General features: G+C 40.1%; 1 protein-coding gene across 2 annotated transcripts in view; it reads right to left on the bottom strand.

Annotated features, from left to right (window-relative positions):
* Positions 1 to 21,575, bottom strand: part of PUDP (pseudouridine-5'-phosphatase) — a 591,649-nt gene that overhangs the window by 98,969 nt on the left and 471,105 nt on the right. For both annotated transcript variants that reach the window (XR_003311294.4, XR_008960577.1), the window contains exon 8: positions 19,648 to 19,880. The gene's annotated coding sequence lies outside the window, so the exon portion shown is untranslated. The remainder of the gene's footprint in view (positions 1 to 19,647; positions 19,881 to 21,575) is intronic.

The raw sequence follows: 21,575 nt of genomic DNA, 5'->3' as shown, positions 1-21,575 counted from the left end.
CTTTGATATAGATGTTTTGCCGTAGGCTGAATTAATTAATTAATTTGCATCAGGCCTCTGAACCCAAAGTGCTTCTTTCTAAACTAATATGCATTTCCACAAACAAGTCTGTGACACAGAAGGCAAAGTAGGACAGGAAGCCCCACCTCACTTTGAATTGGTGAGATGGCGTTAGTTTGGCAATCGCTACCGAATCTTTTGATGCACCACTATTCTTAATGCATCATCGAGACACATTTCGGGAAATTTATTTATCACTGTGAGGGATCTAAAATTCAATATTGAATATCCCCTTAAACTATTTACTTTGCATTGTCAATGCATTTGGTTTATGGGTGCGGGAATCTCTCAACATTGTTGGAGGAGAAATATGTGGATATGCAAGGTCATTTTGGGGTCTGATCACTGATGGGAATGCAGATTTTTATTCCAAACGCTTACTACCCTCAAGAGGCTTAAAGACTGCAAAGGAAAAAAAAAAAAAAAAACACAAAACACTTTGAAGTATTGAGACCATAGCATGGTCCAGACCAAGGATCTACTAACCATAGCCCACAGGCTATATTCAGCTGCTACCTAGTGTGTGCATGGCCTGTGAATAATTTTAAAAGTATTTTTAGTAGTTGGAAAAAATAAAAGGAAGAATAGCATTTTGTGACGTGTGAAAACTATATGACAGCCTACTGTTATTATACAGTCCCAGCAGTCTCATATATATACAGTCCCACCAGTAGCAGTCAAAAACTCACGTCCACAGAAAAACCTGCACATGAATGGGTACAGCAGCCTCATTCATAACTGACAAAACATGGAAGCAACCAAGATGCCCTTCAGCAGCTGAATGGATTAACTAGTTCATCCAGACAATGAAATATCATTCAGCACTAAAAAAAAAAAAAAAAAAAAAAAAAAAAAAAAAAAAAAAAAATTAGATTTCAAGCCATAGAAAGATACAGGGTATCCTTAAATGCCTACTATTAAAAAAAAGAAGCCAATCTGAGCGAAAGGTACATCTTGTATGATTCCAACTCTGTGTCACTCTGGAAGAGGAAAAACTGTGGAGACAGTAAAAGGATCCATGGTTGCCAGGGGTGGAAGGGGAGAGAGATGACTCAGCAGAACACAGAGGATTTTTAAGGCAGGAAAATCCTCTGTCTCCTAGTCTAATGGTAGATTCACGTCACTATACATTTGTATAGACCACAAAGCAACACCAATAGTGAATCCTCATGTCAACTATGGACTTTGGGTGATCTGTTATCTTCATATAGGTTCATTGCTTTTAACAAATGTACCCTCTGGGGTAGGGGGCGGATTCTTGGAGGGGAGGGTATTGATAATAAGGGAGGCTGTGCATGTGTGGGGGCAGAGGGCACAGGGAAATTTCTATACCTTTCGTTCAATTTTTCTGTTAACCTAAAATGCTCAATATGTAGTCTATTAACAACTATAGGAAACACAAATGTCAGTGTCTGTGAATCAAGGTTAATTGGAATACAATAATAGTGATTCATCTATATATCGTCTGTGGCTGCTTTTTTGCCAGAGTAGCAGAGTCAAGTGTTTGAAACAGAGGCTACATGGCTTGCAAAGTTGAAGATCTGTCTGGGCCTTTCTGGAAAGAGTGTGGTGACCCTTGCTCCAGACTAAGCTATAATTATGAAAAAGGGCCATCACAGTGAAAGGCAGAAGTAATCAGCTCTGCTTCCCTGAGATACTGAAGGAGATGTTTGGGCTGGATCTTGAAGAATAGGGTGGGATTAAGGCTTTGAGGATCTTTCTCTTGTCCTCCCACATTTGCCTTGCATGCATTTACTGAAACTGGCAGGCATCATCCCTGGGGGTGTTGGAAGACGCAATCACAAAAAACTGACGTAAGACGATCATTTCTCACCTCGATATTGAAAAGAGAACCTCACCTGCATGGCTAATTTTTGACATCTGTAACTGTTGTTGCTTTAATTAAAAAGTATAGTTTAGAATTTTCATTGTGCTACCCAGTGGCATATATATGTGAAGTTAATTTCTGAAAGAAAGATACATAGTTTGAAGACTTTGTGTAACATCAAATTACTCATAAAGGATGTCCACTCTTGCCACTTTTGTTCTTCAGAGTATGGGAAGTCCTGGCCACAGTAACCAATGAGAGAGAGAGAAAGGGCTTTCAAATTGGTAAGGAAGAAGTTGATCTGTCACGATTTGCAGATGACGGGATACATATATAGAAAACCCTAATGACTCCAACAAAAAACCATGAGAAGTAATAAATGAATTCAGTAAAGTTGCAGGATACAAAATTAACACACAGAAACAGGTTGTGTTTCTATACAATAATGAAGTGCCAGAAAGAGAAATTAAGAAATTAAGAAACAAATGCACAGTCAGTTAAGCGACCAACTCTTGGTTTTGGCTCAGGTCATAATCTCAGGGTCATGAGCTCGAGCCTTGTGTTGGGCTCTGTTCTTAGCACGGCGTCTGCTTGGGATGCTCTCTCCCTCTGCCCATTCCCCCTCCACGCTTGCTTGTGCACGGTCTCTCTTTCTAAGTAAATAAATAAATAAATCTTTAAGAGAAAAAGGAAACAAATCTATTAACAATTGTACCAAAAAGAATAAAATACCTAGGAATAAACTTAACCAAGGAGATGAAAGACCTGTCCTCTGAAAAGTGTAAAACACTGATGAAAAAATTAGAGATGAAACAAACAAATAGAAAGATATTCCATGTTCACGGATTGGAAGAATTAATACTGCTAAAATGTCCATACTACTCAAAGCAATCTACAGATTCAATGCAATCCCTATCAAAATACAAACAGTATTTTTCACAGAACTAGAACAAATAATGCTAAATTATGTAGAGCACCACAAAAGACCAGAGATAGCGAAAGCAAATCTTGAGAAAGAAGAACAGAGTCTGAAATTCCAGATTTCAATATGTATTACAAAGCTGTAGTAATCAAAACAGTATGGTACTGGCACAAAAACAGGCAATAGATCAATGCAACAGAACAGAGAGCCCAGAAATAAACCCATGATTATATGGTCAATGAACACCATAATCATATACACGGGAAAAAGCCTGTCTCTTCAACGAACAGTTGCAAAAACTGGACAGCTACATGCAGAAGAATGAAACTGAACCATTCGCTTACATTGAGAAACCTGCACAAAATAACTCAAAGATAAACTCAAAATGGATTAAAGACCTAAGTGTGAGACCTGAAACCATAAAAATCCTAGAAGACAGCACAGGCAGTAACCTCTTTGACATCAGCCTTTGCAATGTTTTTCTGGATAGGTCTCCTGAGGCGATGGAAACAAAAGCAAAAAATAAACTATTGGGACTTCATCAAGATAAAAAGCTTCTGCCCAACAAAGGAAAGCATCAACAAAACAAAAAGGCAACTTACTGAATGGAAGAAGATATTTGCAAATGATATATCCCAAAAGGGGTTAATATCCAAAAAATATAAAGAACTTATACAACTCAATACCAAAAACCCACAAATAATCCAATTAAAAATGGGTTGAGAACCTGAACAAACATTTTTTCCAAAGAAGATGTACCGATGGTCAACAGGCAAATGAAAAGATGCTGAACATCACTCATCATCAAGGAAAAGCAAATCAAAACCGCAAGAAGATATATCACCTTATACCTGTCAGAATGGCTAGTGTCAAAAAGATAATAAAGAAGTGTTGGCAACCATGTGGGAAAAAAGGAAACTCTTATGCACTGTTGGTGGGAATGCAAACTGGTGCAGCCACTGTGGAAAACAGTATGGAGGTTCCTCAAAAAGTGAAAAATAGAAATACTATAGGGTGTAGAAATTCCAGTACTAGGTATTTACCAAAAGAAACCCTCAGAACACTAATTCAAAAAGCTATATGCACCCCTATGTTTATTGTAACATTTTTACAGTAGCCAAGACATGGAAGCAACCCAAATGTCCATCCACAGATGAATGGATAAAGAAGATGTGGTGTGTATATGTGTGTGTGTATAACTCAACCATAAAAAAGAATGAGATCTTGCATTTTGCAACAACATGGATGGACCTAGAGGGTATAATGCTAAGTGAAATAAGTCAGACAGAGAAAGATAAATACTGTTGATTTTGCTTATATGAGGAATGTAAAAACAAAACATACAAACACACACAATAAAAACAGAAACAGACACGTAAATACAAAAAAAAAAAAAAAAAAGTGGTGGTTGCCAGAGGGGAGGGAGGTTGGGGGATGTGCAAAATGGGTGAAGGGGAGTGGGAGGCACAGGCTTCTAGTCATGGAATAAGTCACGGGATTCAAGGTCTAATACAGGGAATATAGTCCATGGTGTTGCAATAGCATTGTATGGGGACAGATAGTAGCTACATTTGCGGTGAGCATAGCAAAACGTATAGAATTGTCGAATCATTGTGTTCTACACATAAAAACTAATCTAACATTGTGTGTCAACTGTGCTTAAATTAAAAAAAACCCAAAAGATTAGTTCTTGGTTTTTGAGATACTGTGCTTCAGTGGATAGCTAAGCAATAAAAGGTAATGGGAAAAGGACAGAAATCTAGACAGATAAAATGGACTTTCATTCCTATAACATACCTGACAAAGACATACAACTTATGGCCATGCTTTTCCATCCATAGTGAGAGCTTCAGTTTCTGGGGTTAGAGTAAGACATCAATGTAAGAAGGAAATGTAAAACCCAAGAAAGAAAGGGAACGCCACGGTCAAGGCGGTATGGTAGATGGATTGTGAAAGCCTACATTTCATGAGTTCCATTGTCCCCTGATCATTCTCTTTGGCATTCTCCTTCAAACGTGCTACGATGGACCTGCAGATGTCTGTGTTTCAGTGTGCCTAAGTACGAGTAATTGTCCTTGTGACTGACTGATTGATAGATAGGATGGATGGATAGATAGATAGAGATATGATGGATGGATGGATAGATAGATGGATAGATAGAGATAGATATGATAGATGGATGGATGGATAGATAGATACGATGGATGGATAGACAGACAGATAGATATGATGGATGGATGGATAGACAGAGATAGTTAGATAAAGTAGTTATGATGGATGGATAGATAGATAGATAGATAGATAGATAGATAGATAGATAGATAGATATGATGGATAGACAGACAGACATGCACGTTAGGGAAGTTCTCTCAAAAGACTTAAAAAAAAAACAGAGCAACTTCCTCCTGCCAAATGGTCATGAACATGTTTAAAGGCAGACAAAAGGCACAGCTACGTTCCCCTTTCTCAGTAGTATCAGCAGTTAAAAGGCATCCAACCAAGATATCAAGTAGGACACAATCTACTTATCCACAAAGCATGACCAAAAGTTACAACCAAGTTTCAGGGAAGCATTGGGCTTCTACCTGGTGTCACGTAGAAAGGATATATTGAACCACGAGTAATGGATTAATGGATTCTCCACAGGGCTCCCCAAGATGAGCCATGACAGTTTGAGTACGCGGTAGGAGTTACTTGTGGGTGCCAGCTAACCAAGGCCCGAGGACTGGGCCCTCACTGCCTCTTCCTTGTGTGTGCTCAGAGGTGGCCAAATTCCTTTCTGGATGATGAATGGGCCGTGCCAAGGAGCATAAAATGCACAGGTTTGAAATGTGCCATGCTGTGCCGGCTCTTTCAGACAACAGCTGTGGGGAGCAAGACTGAGCTCTCTGTGTGTCCTTGTCTGTGGGTGTGCTGCTTGCTCCCTGGCTCTGTGGTAAGGGGCTGGCAGGTGTAAAGAAAGCAGACGCTTTTTTTCAGGGACTTTGGAAAAAAAAAAAATGAGTGTACTGTGATATTCATAAACCACAGCAAGGAGCAACTGAGAAAAATGATTCAGTAATAGAAGTAGGCTTGGCAGAGGTCAACAAAAGGGGCCACACCAACATGGATGTGTTTTACAGAGGCAGGGGTGATGCTGGTTCCCCAGAAACAGGGGTATCCTTGCTTCCAGGATGATGGTCTGTCCCAAGCAGACACATCTTTTACAGTGCAATGTTGGTAGGTAGGTAGTGCCGTGTGTTGGGAAGGAAAAGCAAGGAACATGCAGAAGCCAATGCTTTGTGCAAAGGAGAGAAAGAAAAGAAAATTCTGGTTCCTCCCAAATCCCTCTATTCCACTATAAAGACCTGGTGAACTTATATTTTAGTTATGTGATTGCTTCCCCAAATGGAATGCTGTTTCTAAACATGACAAAAGCTCTGTCACTTATCTCCCTTCCTGAACAGGCAAAGCAAAGGTCAAGATTTGGTTCTGGTTCAAGTATTCTTTTTAATGACAAAGGCAAAAGGGCGATCCTGAGCATCTTAATACCACAGCAGCCTAGCCTGTGCTTTCCACGACAGGGAGGGGAGCAGAAACAGGTGGAGAGGTGGGATTCTCACACGGCGCATCTTCTCTTTCCCTCCATCTACGAACTCTTCGTGCTCTTCTATCCATCCCCTCCCCAAATGCCTTCTGTGTTTCTGCAGTTCTCCTGGGTGCACACGCTAATTTATTTATTTAGCAGGCACACAAACGGTTTACCCCGACTTAGCGGGTAAAGCAATTAGATTCCTAATCAGATAAAAATGGACTCAGGAAACAGCCTAGATAATTTCTTGTCAAGAGCAAGCACCCCTTTGAAAAAGACCATACCATGTCTCCAATTTTGCATGCCAAACGGATCTCTGAATGGGTTTAACTCATTTAGCTATTTTCCAAAAGTGACAGGTAATGCTTCTCCAAATAATTCAATTTGTTGGGGGTTGGGGTGGGGGGAAGAGTCTTGAATCATCTGAGCAAGTGTGTCAAGTGTATTCCTTGGAATGTGTGGGAGTGTTCGGTTGCAAAGAGTATTCTTGTTTTCTTGGAAAGAGACTTGGAGATGTAAGCTATTCATGCAGTCGATTTTAGCCTTGCTCACTTCCAGCATTGAAATCAATGGTCCATCCCTTTCTATAACTTGGACTAACTTCGCCCTCCAAATACCAAATATTTCACAACATGACTTTTGCAATGAAATAATGATGCGTATGAAAGCTCTTCTCTAAGAAGGTATCGGGATTTTGCCTCCTCTTCAATCGAAGATTTGTGGGTTATGTTCATTAGAGATGAGTTATTCTAAATACGATCCAGGCAGTTCATCACTTGCCATTAAACTGGAGTAAATTCTACCGGGCTGAGATGTAACAGTGCAGACTTTTATACCAAAAAAATAAACACTGCTAGATCAACTCTGTGGACTGTTGATGTAGTTATCTGTTAATCAGTACCTAGAGGCACTTACTATATTTTCAATACGATATTCAAAGATAAAAGGTTTTCATTAATAGCACCTTGGAATATTTTAGTCTGCATGCCACAGAGAGGGAATTAGAATACTACGAAAATATCCACTTCTGAAGGCACACGTGGGTAGGAGGCAATACTTCATTCCTACAGTGAACATTCCGATTGCTTTCTTTGGAATTTATGTTCTATTTGCTGGAGAGGAAATGCCTCTTTAACGATATTTAAATTGGGGTTGCATGAATATTTAAAGTGATGGTTCCAACCAACGGAACATTTTTCCTTATGGGATGAACAACAGAAAAATATTCCACTTGACTTTCTCTGTAGGGTTGCAAAGCGATAAGCCCATTCTCCTGAAGCATCACTACTCACCACCTTAGTTATTAAAATAAATAGATGGGGGATAAGTAGCCTAATTCTGGTCCTTTATATGACGGCATTAAAAAGAACACAGAAAAATAAATAATAAAGTAGAATAAAAAAGATTACGTAGAGCCTTCCCCCCAAATACACAAAGGCTGAAATGAATTTAATACAATGACTGTGATAACCAGCCCCTTCTTAGAACTTTATATGCAAGGCACCCTTACAACCACCCTGTAAATGGGCTGTGACCATTATCCCTGCTCTGCAAATAAGCAAACTGAGACCCAGAGAAGTTAAAATCCAAACACGTGTCAGGGAAGGGGGTGGATTATGGACCCACAGGCCTCTACTGAATGTGAGCTCATACCCACACCCCCAAGTTGAGAGGACCCTTCCTTCTTCAGGGAGGGAGACTATTCACAACTCTATATGGTAATATCAGGGCCTTATAATTATAAAAATAATTATAGCAAACACTTAGTAAGCACCTACTGTATACAACAACAGAATACTATGAGAAGTTGTACAGGGATGGGCAAAACATTGCCCCTTCGAAAGGCTTATGAAGCATGGGAGAGAGAAATTATTATAGAACAAAATCTTAGTTCACAGAAAGAAAATACGTAATTTAACCAGGGTACTACATTCTCTGAGGATTACCTTTATTTTGTTCGTGTGTTTTAAATGAGAACATAATACTCCTGTCACTACAATTATCAGTTAAATTTGTATAGTTCTATTTCATTGACTGTAAAGTTGAATTTTAAAGGGCTCATTGAATTTATAGTTGACAAGTCCTTCTTTTTTTTTTTTTTAAAGATTTTATTTATTTATTCGACAGAGATAGAGACAGCCAGCGAGAGAGGGAACACAAGCAGGGGGAGTGGGAGAGGAAGAAGCAGGCTCCCAGCGGAGGAGCCTGATGTGGGGCTCGATCCCACAACGCCAGGATCACACCCTGAGCCGAAGGCAGACGCTTAACCGCTGTGCCACCCAGGCGCCCCAAAGTTAACAAGTCCTTCTTATCCCAACTTACAATTCCTGGCTCTTGTATTAAGATTTGAATTTCTTTCTTCTTCTTTACAAATCAAAGGGATTAAAGCTATTATATAAACGTCTGCAGAACTGGCGAGCATCTGTGTTGGGCATTTCTCTGCAATTTACCACAGCTCCCAATCCAGGCCACTAATGGATATTTTACTGCCCAGAAGAACGCTGAACCAAGCATCAGGAGACAGGGAAAAATATTTAACGTACTACAAGTATTACGTGACCCCATTTATATCCATCTCCACAAGGAAATTATGACATCTTCCCCCTTCCCCGACAGCCTATATACAATCATAGGTCGGGTTTGTGAAAGTAACGTGCTACTTATGGACAAACTGATACACAAAATTAACCATCACACTGAGGAGGTAGCTTTTCATTATAATCCCTTCACATCTAACATACAACCTGGAATAAAACAACTGGTTTTCTGGGGCGCCTGGGTGGCACAGCGGTTAAGCGTCTGCCTTTGGCTCAGGGCGTGATCCTGGCGTTCTGGGATCGAGCCCCACATCAGGCTCCTCTGCTATGAGCCTGCTTCTTCCTCTCCCACTCCCCCTGCTTCTGTTCCCTCTCTCGCTGGGTGTCTCTATCTCTGTCAAATAAATAAATAAAACCTTAAAAAAAAAAAAAAAACTGGTCCATACATGTTTTCTGAATCGGTGCGTACATTTCGAGGTCCTACTTCTCCAAGAAGTTTACTTGAGATTTCTCGGGATTTTCCGCAGCACTCAAGCACTCTGTCTACACCCACTGAATCTTTTTTTTTTTAAGATTTTATTTATCTATTTGACAGAAAGAGAGAGAGAGAGACAGCCAGCGAGAGACGGAACACAAGCAGGGGGAGTGGGAGAGGAAGAAGCAGGCTCCCAGCAGAGGAGCCTGATGTGGGGCTCGATCCCAGAACGCCGGGATCACGCCCTGAGCCGAAGGCAGACGCCCAACAACTGAGACACCCAGGCGCCCCTACACCATCCTGAATCTTAATACATTGTAGTTATTCAATCCCTTGACTCCTGTTCATTGCTTGTCAGTCAATTTTACGGACAACTTCTTGAAGACAAGGAGTATCATGACATTCACGCCAAGTAAGAGGACATAGGAAAATGGTTGGTGAATAGTACGAAGCTATGTGAATGATGACGACCATGATGATGATGATGGCGACAGATATGGGCATGACCAAGCAGCCCCCCAAAACATCTTCTTGTTTTGGTGGAGTCCGTAGTGTTAAATACTTATAAATCATACTTTCTTTTTTTTTTTTTTTTTTAAAGATTTTATTTATTTATTCGACAGAGATAGAGACAGCCAGCGAGAGAGGGAACACAAGCAGGGGGAGTGGGAGACGAAGAAGCAGGCTCATAGCTGAAGAGCCTGATGTAGGGCTCGATCCCAGAACGCCGGGATCACTCCCTGAGCCGAAGGCAGGCGCTTAACCGCTATGCCACCCAGGCGCCCCTATAAATCATACTTTCATTAACCCTGCCCAGTTAGGTACAGGTGGGTGGTCCTGCCGCGATGGTACTACAGTCTGGACGTTGTAATTTAAATGGACTTGCCCCTCACAGGTCACTGAATCTTGTAGCTACACATTTAACCATTAAATCAGTATACAGACGTTCGATGATGGCACAATAGAAAGTCTCTACCCCATGCTGTCAATTTTTTTTTTTTTTAGCACAGAATTAAAGGAAGACATCTTTAGGGTAGATACCCACTGAAGAATTCAATAATAGGTCAAAAATACATTAGTTCGAATGTTATTAGAAGCAAGCATTGCTAGATTAAAAATCCTCGATGGAATCAATTTATGGAAAAATTTGCAGGTTTATTTTCTCCCTGTGACATTAACTTGAAGATATGAGCTGGCATCTGTAGTGGTAGGTGACCAATATAGTTGGTGCTGTTATAGATTTATAGGAGGTAAAAATGTATTGTAAAAAATCACAAGGTAAAAAAATAAAAATAAATAAAAAATAAAATAAATAAAAAAATCACAAGGTTAGGTATGAATTATGAACGGTGTAATTATTAACTATTCTACGAATAAAATACATTTTTTATGTTCTATTTTTAGTACTTGCACTCTTACTTTTGCTCTGCGATCATCATTATTTCTCTGTCATTGAAGCCTTGCTTGATTTACCCCCCAGGCCCCATTTCCTCCTCAGACAGAGAGAAAGAGAGAGAGAGCACAAGCAGGGGGAGCGGCAGGCAGAGAAGGAAGCAGGCTTCCCAGAGAGCCTGACATGGGACTCGATTCCAGGACCCCTGGGATCATGACTTGAACTGAAGGCAGATGCTTAACCGACTGAGACACCCAGGAGTCCTTGAATTTAAAAATTTTTTTAATATACGAGATTCAAGCTTATTTTGGTAAAATATTGATTGTTATCTAGCATTTATGTCGATCTGATAAAGTAACAGTAATGTTTCTCAGTAGACATTGACAGGTCCCATGACAGCAATGCTGTGGAAGAAAAAAGCACATTGTCTACTAGCAAACACACGGTTGACCTGATGGCATTCCTCCTCAGCTCTCTGACGAAAACTGTTATCATATGAATTGTTCTTAGTGTGAACTTTCCAAAAAAAAAAAAAAAAAATTAAGTGTCTTTTTGTTGCCATTAAATTTCTGGTTCTATATGAGACAATGACTCCATAGTATAAAAGTTAATTTTGGAATCTTTCAGCTAAGAGACCTTCGGAGATTAAAGATATTGATAAATAGAACCGAGAAAAAAAATTGCCTGTTTGTAATACCTGTATTCACAGAGCAAATAACACTGGTCTTTAAAATAAGATAAATCGTCTCACCGTGGGCACCATTTTCTATGGTCTGACACGCTGCAAATACAATTTTGGATTGAGATTTCTCTCATGATGATGTTTAAAAGTACTATGACCTTGTCAGTCAGACTGAGATAACTAGAACAAAATTCATCCCTTACAATATCCAGCACACGCACATTGACTGGAGAGCTTAATGCTATTTGAAATGCGCCGTACTTCACCCAATGATAATCACTGCCAACTTCCAGCCAAACATCAGAGTTATTACGTGCGTTGCTACAGTATAGTTTATCTCATAAGAGAGTACAGAAACATGCTGCTATCGTTGTCTGGGATGATCATCTGAAGTCAAAGTTCTCCTGAACCCAGGCGGTAGCAAGAGAAGAGCTAACGGGAAGCGAGCTAATACTGTCAACGGATACAACATTCCTTCAGATTACTCTTGGATTATCTGGGCTACATTATGATACAGTCTTCATCAAGAAAAAAGTATCAGTGTTCATGTCACTGATTATAAAGTCTATGGCTAGTATCTGAGCTATTATTTCTTGTAACTTAGATTTCCAAGGAGATCGTAGGCGCGCTAAAATTTGGAGAATCCTGACTAGAATTACAATAGCAGTTAAGTTCCTAAATTTCTTTTTTAGTACATTTGGGGCATTCCTAAAGATATCACGCACTGAAAACGGATGCCTTGTTTTATTAAACTCATCCCTACATGAGAAGAGTAAAGTAGTGAATCTGACGTACAGCATTTTTCACTCCCAAGTCACACACACATAAAGGTCATTAGTGGCTTAAATATCCACACATACCGAAAGGGCATGGTGCCAAAAGTCATTGCAGGATCTACAGATGCCATTCACTGAGAATTTCACAAATGACAGGCAGAAAGGGAATCATCTCCAAACCCATGTGATGGGGTGATCACCATCATTGCTATGGGTAGGGGGACAGGATGCTCTAAAATTAATTAGCCATTACTGGAATTTACTCTAAGCTTGACAGGGCCATTTCCATTTATTTATTCATGCAACAATTACTGAGAATCAGTACTGTGCCATGGAGAGTCCTAGGCTTTGGGGTCCGGAGCCTGGTTTCAAGGACCTTGCAATCTACCAGGGAAGGCGGGTCAATGACTGAAGGATGATGGTACGGTATAGGGCACAAGGAAGCAGAGTCTGCTATGAGGTTCTGCGGCCGGGATGCAAACTCAGGACGCTTGAATGGAAGTTTGTGGGACCCCATGTCCTCTGAGAATCAAACTAAGACTTGAAGATTTTATAAGAAAAATGCCTGTGTGTGGAAAAAAGAAATGGCATTTGCCTCTTCTGCCCATTTCATGCAATGGGACTCATACGATACAGGGCAGTTTGTACTAATACTCCAGGGTGTCGATCTACCATACTTTATCCATTCATCCACTGATGGTCTTTCTCTCCACGTTACCAGTGCACCCCATATACAATCTCGTGTTTGTTAAAAAAAAATCTCTCCCATCATACCTCTGTGTCTGAGTTCCCATGACCCCCTCCCTCTGGTACATTTCTGGGGTTTGTTCTCCAAGAATATAGCAGGCAGCCGTAGGACCAGACCCAACCCAGCCACTCCCATCAGACTTCTTAAGAGCATGCTCTATTTCCAATCTTCACACCTCCCTTCCCACTTCCAGGGAACCAAAGTAGACCACCATATTTGTTTCCTGGCCTATGGAGCACACTCTGGCCCCAAATCTTTGGCAGACGTATTTCTCTTGCCTGTAATACATCACCTATGCTCTTCTTTTATCAAAGTCTCAAATTCCTTAAAAGCTCGAGAATTTCCCTTCTGTGTGGCCAATTGAGATCCTACTGAACCGACAAATGTCCACATACCAAGACCAAATTTGAAACAGTATGTACCAGTCAAGTCCCTGAAGTCAGAGGAAGATAAATAGCAGCAGGCTGGCTCTGGAGAAGAGCTGAACTTGGATGACGGGAACCACAAGTCTGCATTTTCTGTTCTTACACATTTTAGCCTAAGAGCACGTCCCATAGCTGCCACTCTAGCAAAAACTCTAATAAACAACCCACAGTCAGAGAGAGACAAATACCACATGATTTCACTCCTATGTGCAATTTAAGAAATGAAACAGATGAACATAGGGGAAGGGAAGGAAAAATAAAGTAAGATGAAAACTGAGAGCGAAGCAAACCATAAGACTCTTAAATACAGAGAACAAACTGAGGGTTGCTGGAGGGGAGGTGGGTAGAGGGAAGGGATAACTGGGTGATGGGCATTAAGGACGGCACTTGATGGAATGAGCGCTGGGTGTTATTTTCAACTGATGAATCACTAAATTTGACCCCTGAAACTAAAAACAAAAAACACATATACTGATTAAAAAACAAAACACATGGGGCGCCTGGGTGGCACAGCGGTTAAGCGTCTGCCTTCGGCTCAGGGCGTGATCCCAGCGTTCTGGGATCGAGTCCCACATCAGGCTCCTCCGCTATGAGTCTGCTTCTTCCTCTCCCACTCCCCCTGCTTGTGTCCCCTCTCTCACTGGCTGTCTCTATCTCTGTCAAATAAATAAATTAAAAATCTTAAAAAAACAAAACAAAACACACAACAACCACCACCAAAGTCGTTCTGGTCCAAAGAAATAGGATAAAATGTTGAGGTCGGGGGATTAAGGTCAAACTGTACTTTCTGTTTGAAGTCTTCCCTCGAAATTCTGCTTGTTCCCCACAAATGCTGTCATCGGCCCTCACTCCACACCCCAAGACCCACACATAACACTTGCTGATCTGTTGTGCATCTTTCTAAGGGTGTCTGTGCTCTCCTAAAGAGGTAGGAAATCAATTTAAAGAGAAGAAGATGTCTTGCTTCACTGTCTTTCTCTAGCACATAGCCTCCTGCATGCCCTCGGCTCCCTATAAATGTGCATTGATACCAACAACGGGCCTTATCCTACTCGAGAACTGGACAATTATTACTATTACCAATTTATAATTTCAGTGGAGAATACACAGTTCATTTGAAAATGCCGTTACCATTCCTACAAGACTCTTAGGGTTGGAGGTGAGTTAAAACATTTGTTAAAGCCATATTTTTTTTTAATTAATCTCAGAATGTGAAACCAAAAGTAAATTTTGTTGCATGGGACACCCTGAAGCATTGTAAATATCTAAGCCAATTTCATGTGACCTGTGTGGTCCCACAAACTTTGGGAAGAGTAGAGATAGAGCAGCTCCCAGGGTTGCTAAGTTACAAGTAAATCTAGTCATCTTGCTAAAATTCAGAGGCTTTCAGCTTTTCCCTAAGCTGAGAACCAAGTTGTATGTTCCAATGACAAGCTTTTCCTGACTCACTGAGATCATTGCCAATTGAAGAGTCCTCTGTGGTCACATGAAACCAAATGACCCCACAAAAGGAAGGGGTCCTATGCATATGGTCCCAGGCAGAATTAAGAATCATGATTTATAATTTTATTGGCAAACACAAAGGCCAGGAGGGTATTTACAAGACCACTACTCTGCAAGGAGTTCTAAGTCAGTTTCGTACTTTATTTTTTTCCTGTAAACTGCACACAGCAGTGTATATTGCTGTACTCATTCATAATAGCCCTGTACTAGAACATTTTTCCTAGGAATTTACTAATTTTTTTTCATTTGTTTCTTAGTGATCTTAGACAACCTTTGCAACACCATCCACGCCTTTGAGTTTAATATCAAAAACGTTGAAAAGATGTTTTGCTTCATCACATTATGTTACTTTTTATTGTGAATTATACTTATGAGGCTTGCTCTTCGAAAAGACACAAGATTATTTTTGCCATTTCATATTTCAGCAAATTATTTCCCAAATGATTGGTTCAGTTGAAATATCAACCTTTTGTAGTTGCAATATTTCTTCGTCAGACACCAAATAATGATTTCCTTTAAGCATTATTTACATTATTAATGGAGGGCTGTCAATATTGTTGATCATATCTTAGGGACACTTCACTAAGTCTACAATTTATAAAGGAAGAAGGAAAAAAATCTACTGTCCATAATTGAGAACAACAAAAAAGTGCCTTTCAATCAAAAGCTGAAAGCATGATATTTTCTGAGCTGTCCTTTACATTTTTCTATGGCTTTTTCATGGCTGTGATGAATCTTGGAAGGGAACACTTACACTATCCTTTTATTTTAGGGATGGTCACAGCATCTTCAAGTTCACTGAGTTTCTTGGACTCTGATTATCTATACCCAAAGTGAGCAGCTCTCCCTTATTTTAATGCATATGGTCACTGTCAGACCCTCGTCTTTCCACAGAAGTTCCATGTTTGATTGAGCTGATGGGTGAATGGCAACAATATTGCATGTGTGCATGGGGTCCCATGTGCTTTCTCCACACACTGAAAGGTGGACTCCAGTCTCCAGGTCTGCTATGGACTGAACGTGTGTATGTCTCCCCAAATTCATATATTGAAGACTTAACCCCCAATGGGATGACATTAGATGTGACCTTGAGAATGTGATCAGGTCAGGAGGGTGGAGTCCCCATGAATGGGATTAAAGAACTAATAAAAGAGGCCCCTGAAAGCCCCCTCCCCCCTTCCACCATTGGAGGTCACAGGGACAAAACGGCCTCCTATGAACCAGGAAGTGGGTCCTCACCAGATACGGTATTTGCTGGCGCCTTGATCTTGGACTTCCAGCCCCAGAACGAAGAGAAATAGTGTTTTCATACACCGTGCAATCTATGGTATTCTGATAGAGAAGTCTGAACAGACTCAGTCTAACACCATTGCCAATATTCTTCCATACCTAGATGCAGCCAAGTCCTGCCTGGAAGCTCTGAAGGTCCTTCCTCCCTCTCAGCAAGAATGGATTTGGGGGTGTCGACAGCTGTTTGTGCACCTGGATTGTATATATTTCTTAATGACTCCGATTTGCTCTAATTGCAGGGGAACTGAGCTTGGCCACTCTGCCTTCCTCATGTTATACACACACACAGTCTTTAGGAAATAGCAACAGTACCCCCCCGCCGGTCTCTCTCCTGATGGTATGCCCGACTTGCTATGAACATTTCCAGACATTACACGCTCCACCCACAGCCATGTGCCCCAGCTTGTCTTCTTGGTTTACTTGTTCTTCCTCCGATAGGAGGAAACCCTTTCAAGCAGCATGTACTTATTGGAACAGTGTTTTTCATTGGCCAACTCTTAGCACAAGTCCCTGATACAAATAACACTTTTCATTTCTGAGGACTCATATGCCAGTCATACATTAAGTGGTTTGCATGTATTACCTTATGTATTCATAACACCCATATCTTGGGCATCTCCTTCTCTTGTTTTGTAGTTGACTACAATGAGTTCTACAACATCAATGGCCTTCCCAAGCAACAGAGCCAAAGAACAGAGTTGGTATTTTTTTGTTTTTTTATTAAAGATTTTAAGTAACCTCTATGCCCCAATGTGGGGCTTGAACTTACAACCCTGAGATCAAGACTCATCTTATAAGAGTTTCCCACCCATCTTTCAAATACAGTGTCCCTCATGCCATGTAGCCTCCAATATTTTGGTTAACAAATGATGCTAATTTTACCAACAAGGATATTTAGATTATTTTGGGGAAAAGAAAACCGTTCACCCCTTATGGGCACAGCTTTCTGCCATCCAGTGTACACATTTAAATCATTCAGGAAAGATCCCAAATGAATTGTGAAAATTTTGAATTCACACTCTTCATTTCTAGTCAAAATATTCTATTTTTATTGGTTATTTTTTTTAAATTTACACTTGCAAAGCCTGGGGTATGTATTTTAATGAAATATTACAGATCAACTCACTCAAGCTTCAGACAGGCTGTAATTTCTAGAAAATGAGATTTTCCCCATCTTCATTAATCCAAATAAGCTTCCTTTTGAACTTTACTAATCCTTCCTTAATTTACCATCTTCAGTTAATAACTTCACTGTTTTAAAAGAGTGAATAGTTCAGTAATATTCAAAACATTCTCCAAACATTATGAAGCAATGGTGTTGGTTTTATCTTTATTATAAAAATCTCTATGTGTCCATGGCAACTCAACAGCACATCTTAGACTAGATCTTGAATGTGGATTTATGTGTAAGAGAAAATCATCTGATGTTCAGTTTTTAATTTAACTTTTAATTTATCTCTTAACTAGCCATGATTAACTATATGGCTCACACGAGGCAACCTTACTTTCCTCTCGTAGGCATATAATGTTAATGTGACTACTAAAAAATGTGTAATACCCTATAGCAATTTTTATATTTTCTAGCTATGGCATTCTGATAAAAATTTTTATTAAACTAGGTCAATGCAAACTATCAATTGGATACTTCATTGAACTGTTCTGGAGAAATGCAGTGTTCATATTTTTAACTATTCCTTAAAAGTTCTGTGTGTTAAGAAGTGAGACGTACATATACTTCTTATTAACGTCATTTAAATTTATCTCAAAAAAGCATTTATCTATAAACGTTGCCTCTTTGAAGACTGAAAAAGACAGAGGTAGCATTCTGAATGGGATGTGGGATTCAACTTGCCTTGAAAGTGAGTATCAGCTAAACTTTTGCACTTTTGAAATGAAGATCTTTCTTAAAGTTTAGTTTCAAAAATATCCCATTAGTGTGGAGAGTTTTTGAGAGAGACAAGAACCCTGAGAAAAATGGTGGAAATATCTTCAATAAGAAATCTTCAAACTATTACCTGATGTTTTTACCCAGAGCTAAGAGGGTCATATTTTCGGTTGACTCAAGACCATCAAGAGTCTGGAGATGATAGATAATGGAAATATGCATCCCTTTGTATACCAAAGACACAAAGTACTTGTTAAATAGCATCCAGAGTAAGGTGCAATCAAACAAGCAACCACACACAGATTTTGGAGAGATGTTCGTGGCTCAAATTCTGAGACAGGCATTGCCAGGAGGAGTGTTACTAAGGAACTGAAGTGCACTGCTTCCCTGAATGACACCCGTCGGCTCCTTCTGCTGAGCACCACTGCTTTGTTACGGAACAGTCGATCCAGATAGCATAGATGTGCAGCAACATGGGGAGAACTGCAGTGTAAGGTCACAACGCCTCGCTCAAACCCCATGGCTTCTTCTCTACACCCACAGAAGTGACGCTGACCAGCTCCCTGAAAACTCGGAAATATCCTTTCCTCTTTTGTAAAATGTAGGGAATAATTTCTCTGCCACCTGTCTCATACCCCAGAACCTGTATAAACAGTGGACTGAGCAGGAAGAAACACAGACCTTCTGAGAATAAAAATAGAGAGAGGGAGGGCAAGCTCGTGGCTGAAAAGACTGTGTTTCTGGGACTCAGAGCAAAGTTCAGGTCCAACTTTACTGTTTGACGAATTAAGGACGAGTCACAAGATCTTCCCAGAACACATTCCATATGTCTACATCGGGGCTGCCATCAGTGATGCGGCATGAGAGTACCTAATCACCCAGCTCACGCAGTGAGCAGCTGCGGTAACTGGCAGTTCACCTCAGAGCATTATGGGAAATGCTCCCATATAAACTTGCCAGTCCCCAAAGGAGGCATCATTACTGACACCGTATGAGGGATCCACTCAGACAGCAAAAATAGTCTTGTCGTACAGTGTGTATAGAAATGAGTCTATATTCGTGCTTTGAATTACCTCCAGGATTTCTGAGAACTCAGAAAGAGGTGGTTAGCATTGCAGAGTAAAAAGCTGCCTTGTGGAAACTAAGAACTGTGGACTGTTCTCCTTAACACAACATGGGGGTGGTCATGAGGGGCAAAGCAGGCTAGGGCTCGATTTTCATCACACAAACGTGCCTTGACATGTTCTGTGAGAAAGTAAGTTTGCTCTCCAAAGGGTAAGAGAGAACCCAAAACTCATTCCTATCAACCACACATTTATGAATACACTACAATGACAAATTTACCAAATCATTAAAATTTGTTGAAATCTATTTTCTGCCTGGCTGGAATACCTTCTAATGTAAGGAATTCCAGTTTTACCTACTTATCTGAAAACAGACATCTTTTTTTGTTATCTCAACTTGATGTATTTCCCACTTTGAAAATACAATAATAGAATGTTATTATTTTATGAAAAATTATCCCAAAATGGAGAGGCTTAAAACAACTTACCTATGTTGTCTTGCTGTTTCTTCAGTCAGGAAACTCGGCACAGCCTAGATGGGTCTTCTGACCATAATCATCTGAAGGCTCAACAGGGGAAGGACCCACTTCCCAGGGCATGCGGTCACTGGCAGGATTCCGTTCTTCACACTTTGTTGGACCGAGGGCCTCAGTTTCTTTGTGAGTGGTGTCTACAGGTTTGCCTTGGTTCCTTCCTTCATGGACTTCTCAAACACATCAGCCTGCATCACCAAAGTTTTCAAGTCAAGAACGCAATAGAAGGGGCATACTACCAAGATGGACATCACGTTTATGACCTAATCACAGACGATAGCTCATTCCTTTGCAGTATTCTATGCATTAGAAACAAGTCATGAGGTCTCCTGCACACACACAAAGGGAGGGAGTCACACAAAACCATAAAGGGTCAGGAGGTAGGGATCACTGGGAGCCATTTACAAACAGGAGCATCTCCTAGACCTGCCTCACGGGACAGACAGGGCATTCCAAGAGATACTCGATGCAGAATGCTTAGAACAATGCTGGAGAAATAACAGCCAATCAAGTAATACTGTATGCTGGCCCTGTATCCTTTGCATTTTTTTAAAACAGTTCTGTCTCAGTGTTTCAGCCTGGGTTATAAACAAAGTTATAAGAAATTATATCGGAGAATTTCCAATGCTTGGTTTGTCCTCTCAGATGATAGACTACTCACCATGACAATCCGATTTGCTTACTCCTATCTATAAATTTTTGGCCTTAATAGCATATTAGAAATGAAGTAAAGCAAAAAAAAAAAAAAGTTCTTTGTTTAGCTCACAAGAATGATGAATCCCTACTAAACTGTGTATACTTAGAGATAAATGCCAATAATGGAATTTTGACAAACATTCCTACCATATACCTACCACATATTTTTAAACTGGATTCATTACTAGATTTTTAATAAGACTTTCCGATTATTTTTAAAAATGGTCACAGTAGAGAACATCAAAACGTTTAATGAGGCATACAAAAGTCTACAACATAAAGAAAAACACTGTTTACATTTTTAAACCTTTACTGAACTATAATTCACATACCATACAATTCACCCACATAAAGTGTACCTTTGCTAGTTTTTATTCAGAGTTAGCCATTATCATCATCATCAATTTTAGTCAATTTACACTTTAACATACAACCCCTAGACTTTGTGTCTATGCATCAGCATGTTTTTATAACCTGAATTTGCACTTAATAAGTTGTGAACATTTCCCATATCCATAAATACTCCTCAGGCTCATGCTTTATAACAGGTACACAATCATTGAAGAAAAAAACAACAACTTTCTTCCCTTGATGCTTTTTGATGGTTTGCTTTTTGTCAGGCACTTTGTTGAGGGATGGATTATGTCCTTTAACATCTCTGATAACCTTATGAAATACACGCTATTAGTTACAGAGACCTGACTATCAGAGAGAGGGTTATGCTTCTTGGCCACAGTTGTCAATGAGGTAAAAGGAGATGAGTGGTATTCTCATTCAAGTGGTCTAACCCCACTTCTTCAACATGAGATACTATCATTTGGTTGGCCAAGCCCCTGGTGTTGAAATATTAATTGATTTCAAATTTGAGACATTATAATTGTATTAGTTGTCTAATGGTGCATAAAAACAGATCCAGGGGCGCCTGGGTGGCACAGCGGTTAAGCGTCTGCCTTCGGCTCAGGGCGTGATCCCAGCGTTATGGGATCGAGCCCCACATCAGGCTCCTCCACTGGGAGCCTGCTTCTTCTTCTGCCACTCCCCCTGCTTGTGTTCCCTCTCTCGCTGGCTGTCTCTATCTCTGTCGTATAAATAAATAAAATCTTTAAAAAAAAAAAAAGATCCAAAAATTAGTAACTTAAAATAAGCAATAATGTATCTCATAAATTCTGTGGGTCAGGAATCCAGAC

Source organism: Ursus arctos, chromosome Y (genome assembly GCF_023065955.2).
Source record: "Ursus arctos isolate Adak ecotype North America chromosome Y, UrsArc2.0, whole genome shotgun sequence".
Taxonomy (NCBI): domain Eukaryota; kingdom Metazoa; phylum Chordata; class Mammalia; order Carnivora; family Ursidae; genus Ursus; species Ursus arctos.
The sequence above is the reverse complement of the archived record's forward strand: the minus strand, read 5'-3'. Positions and strand labels throughout refer to the sequence as shown.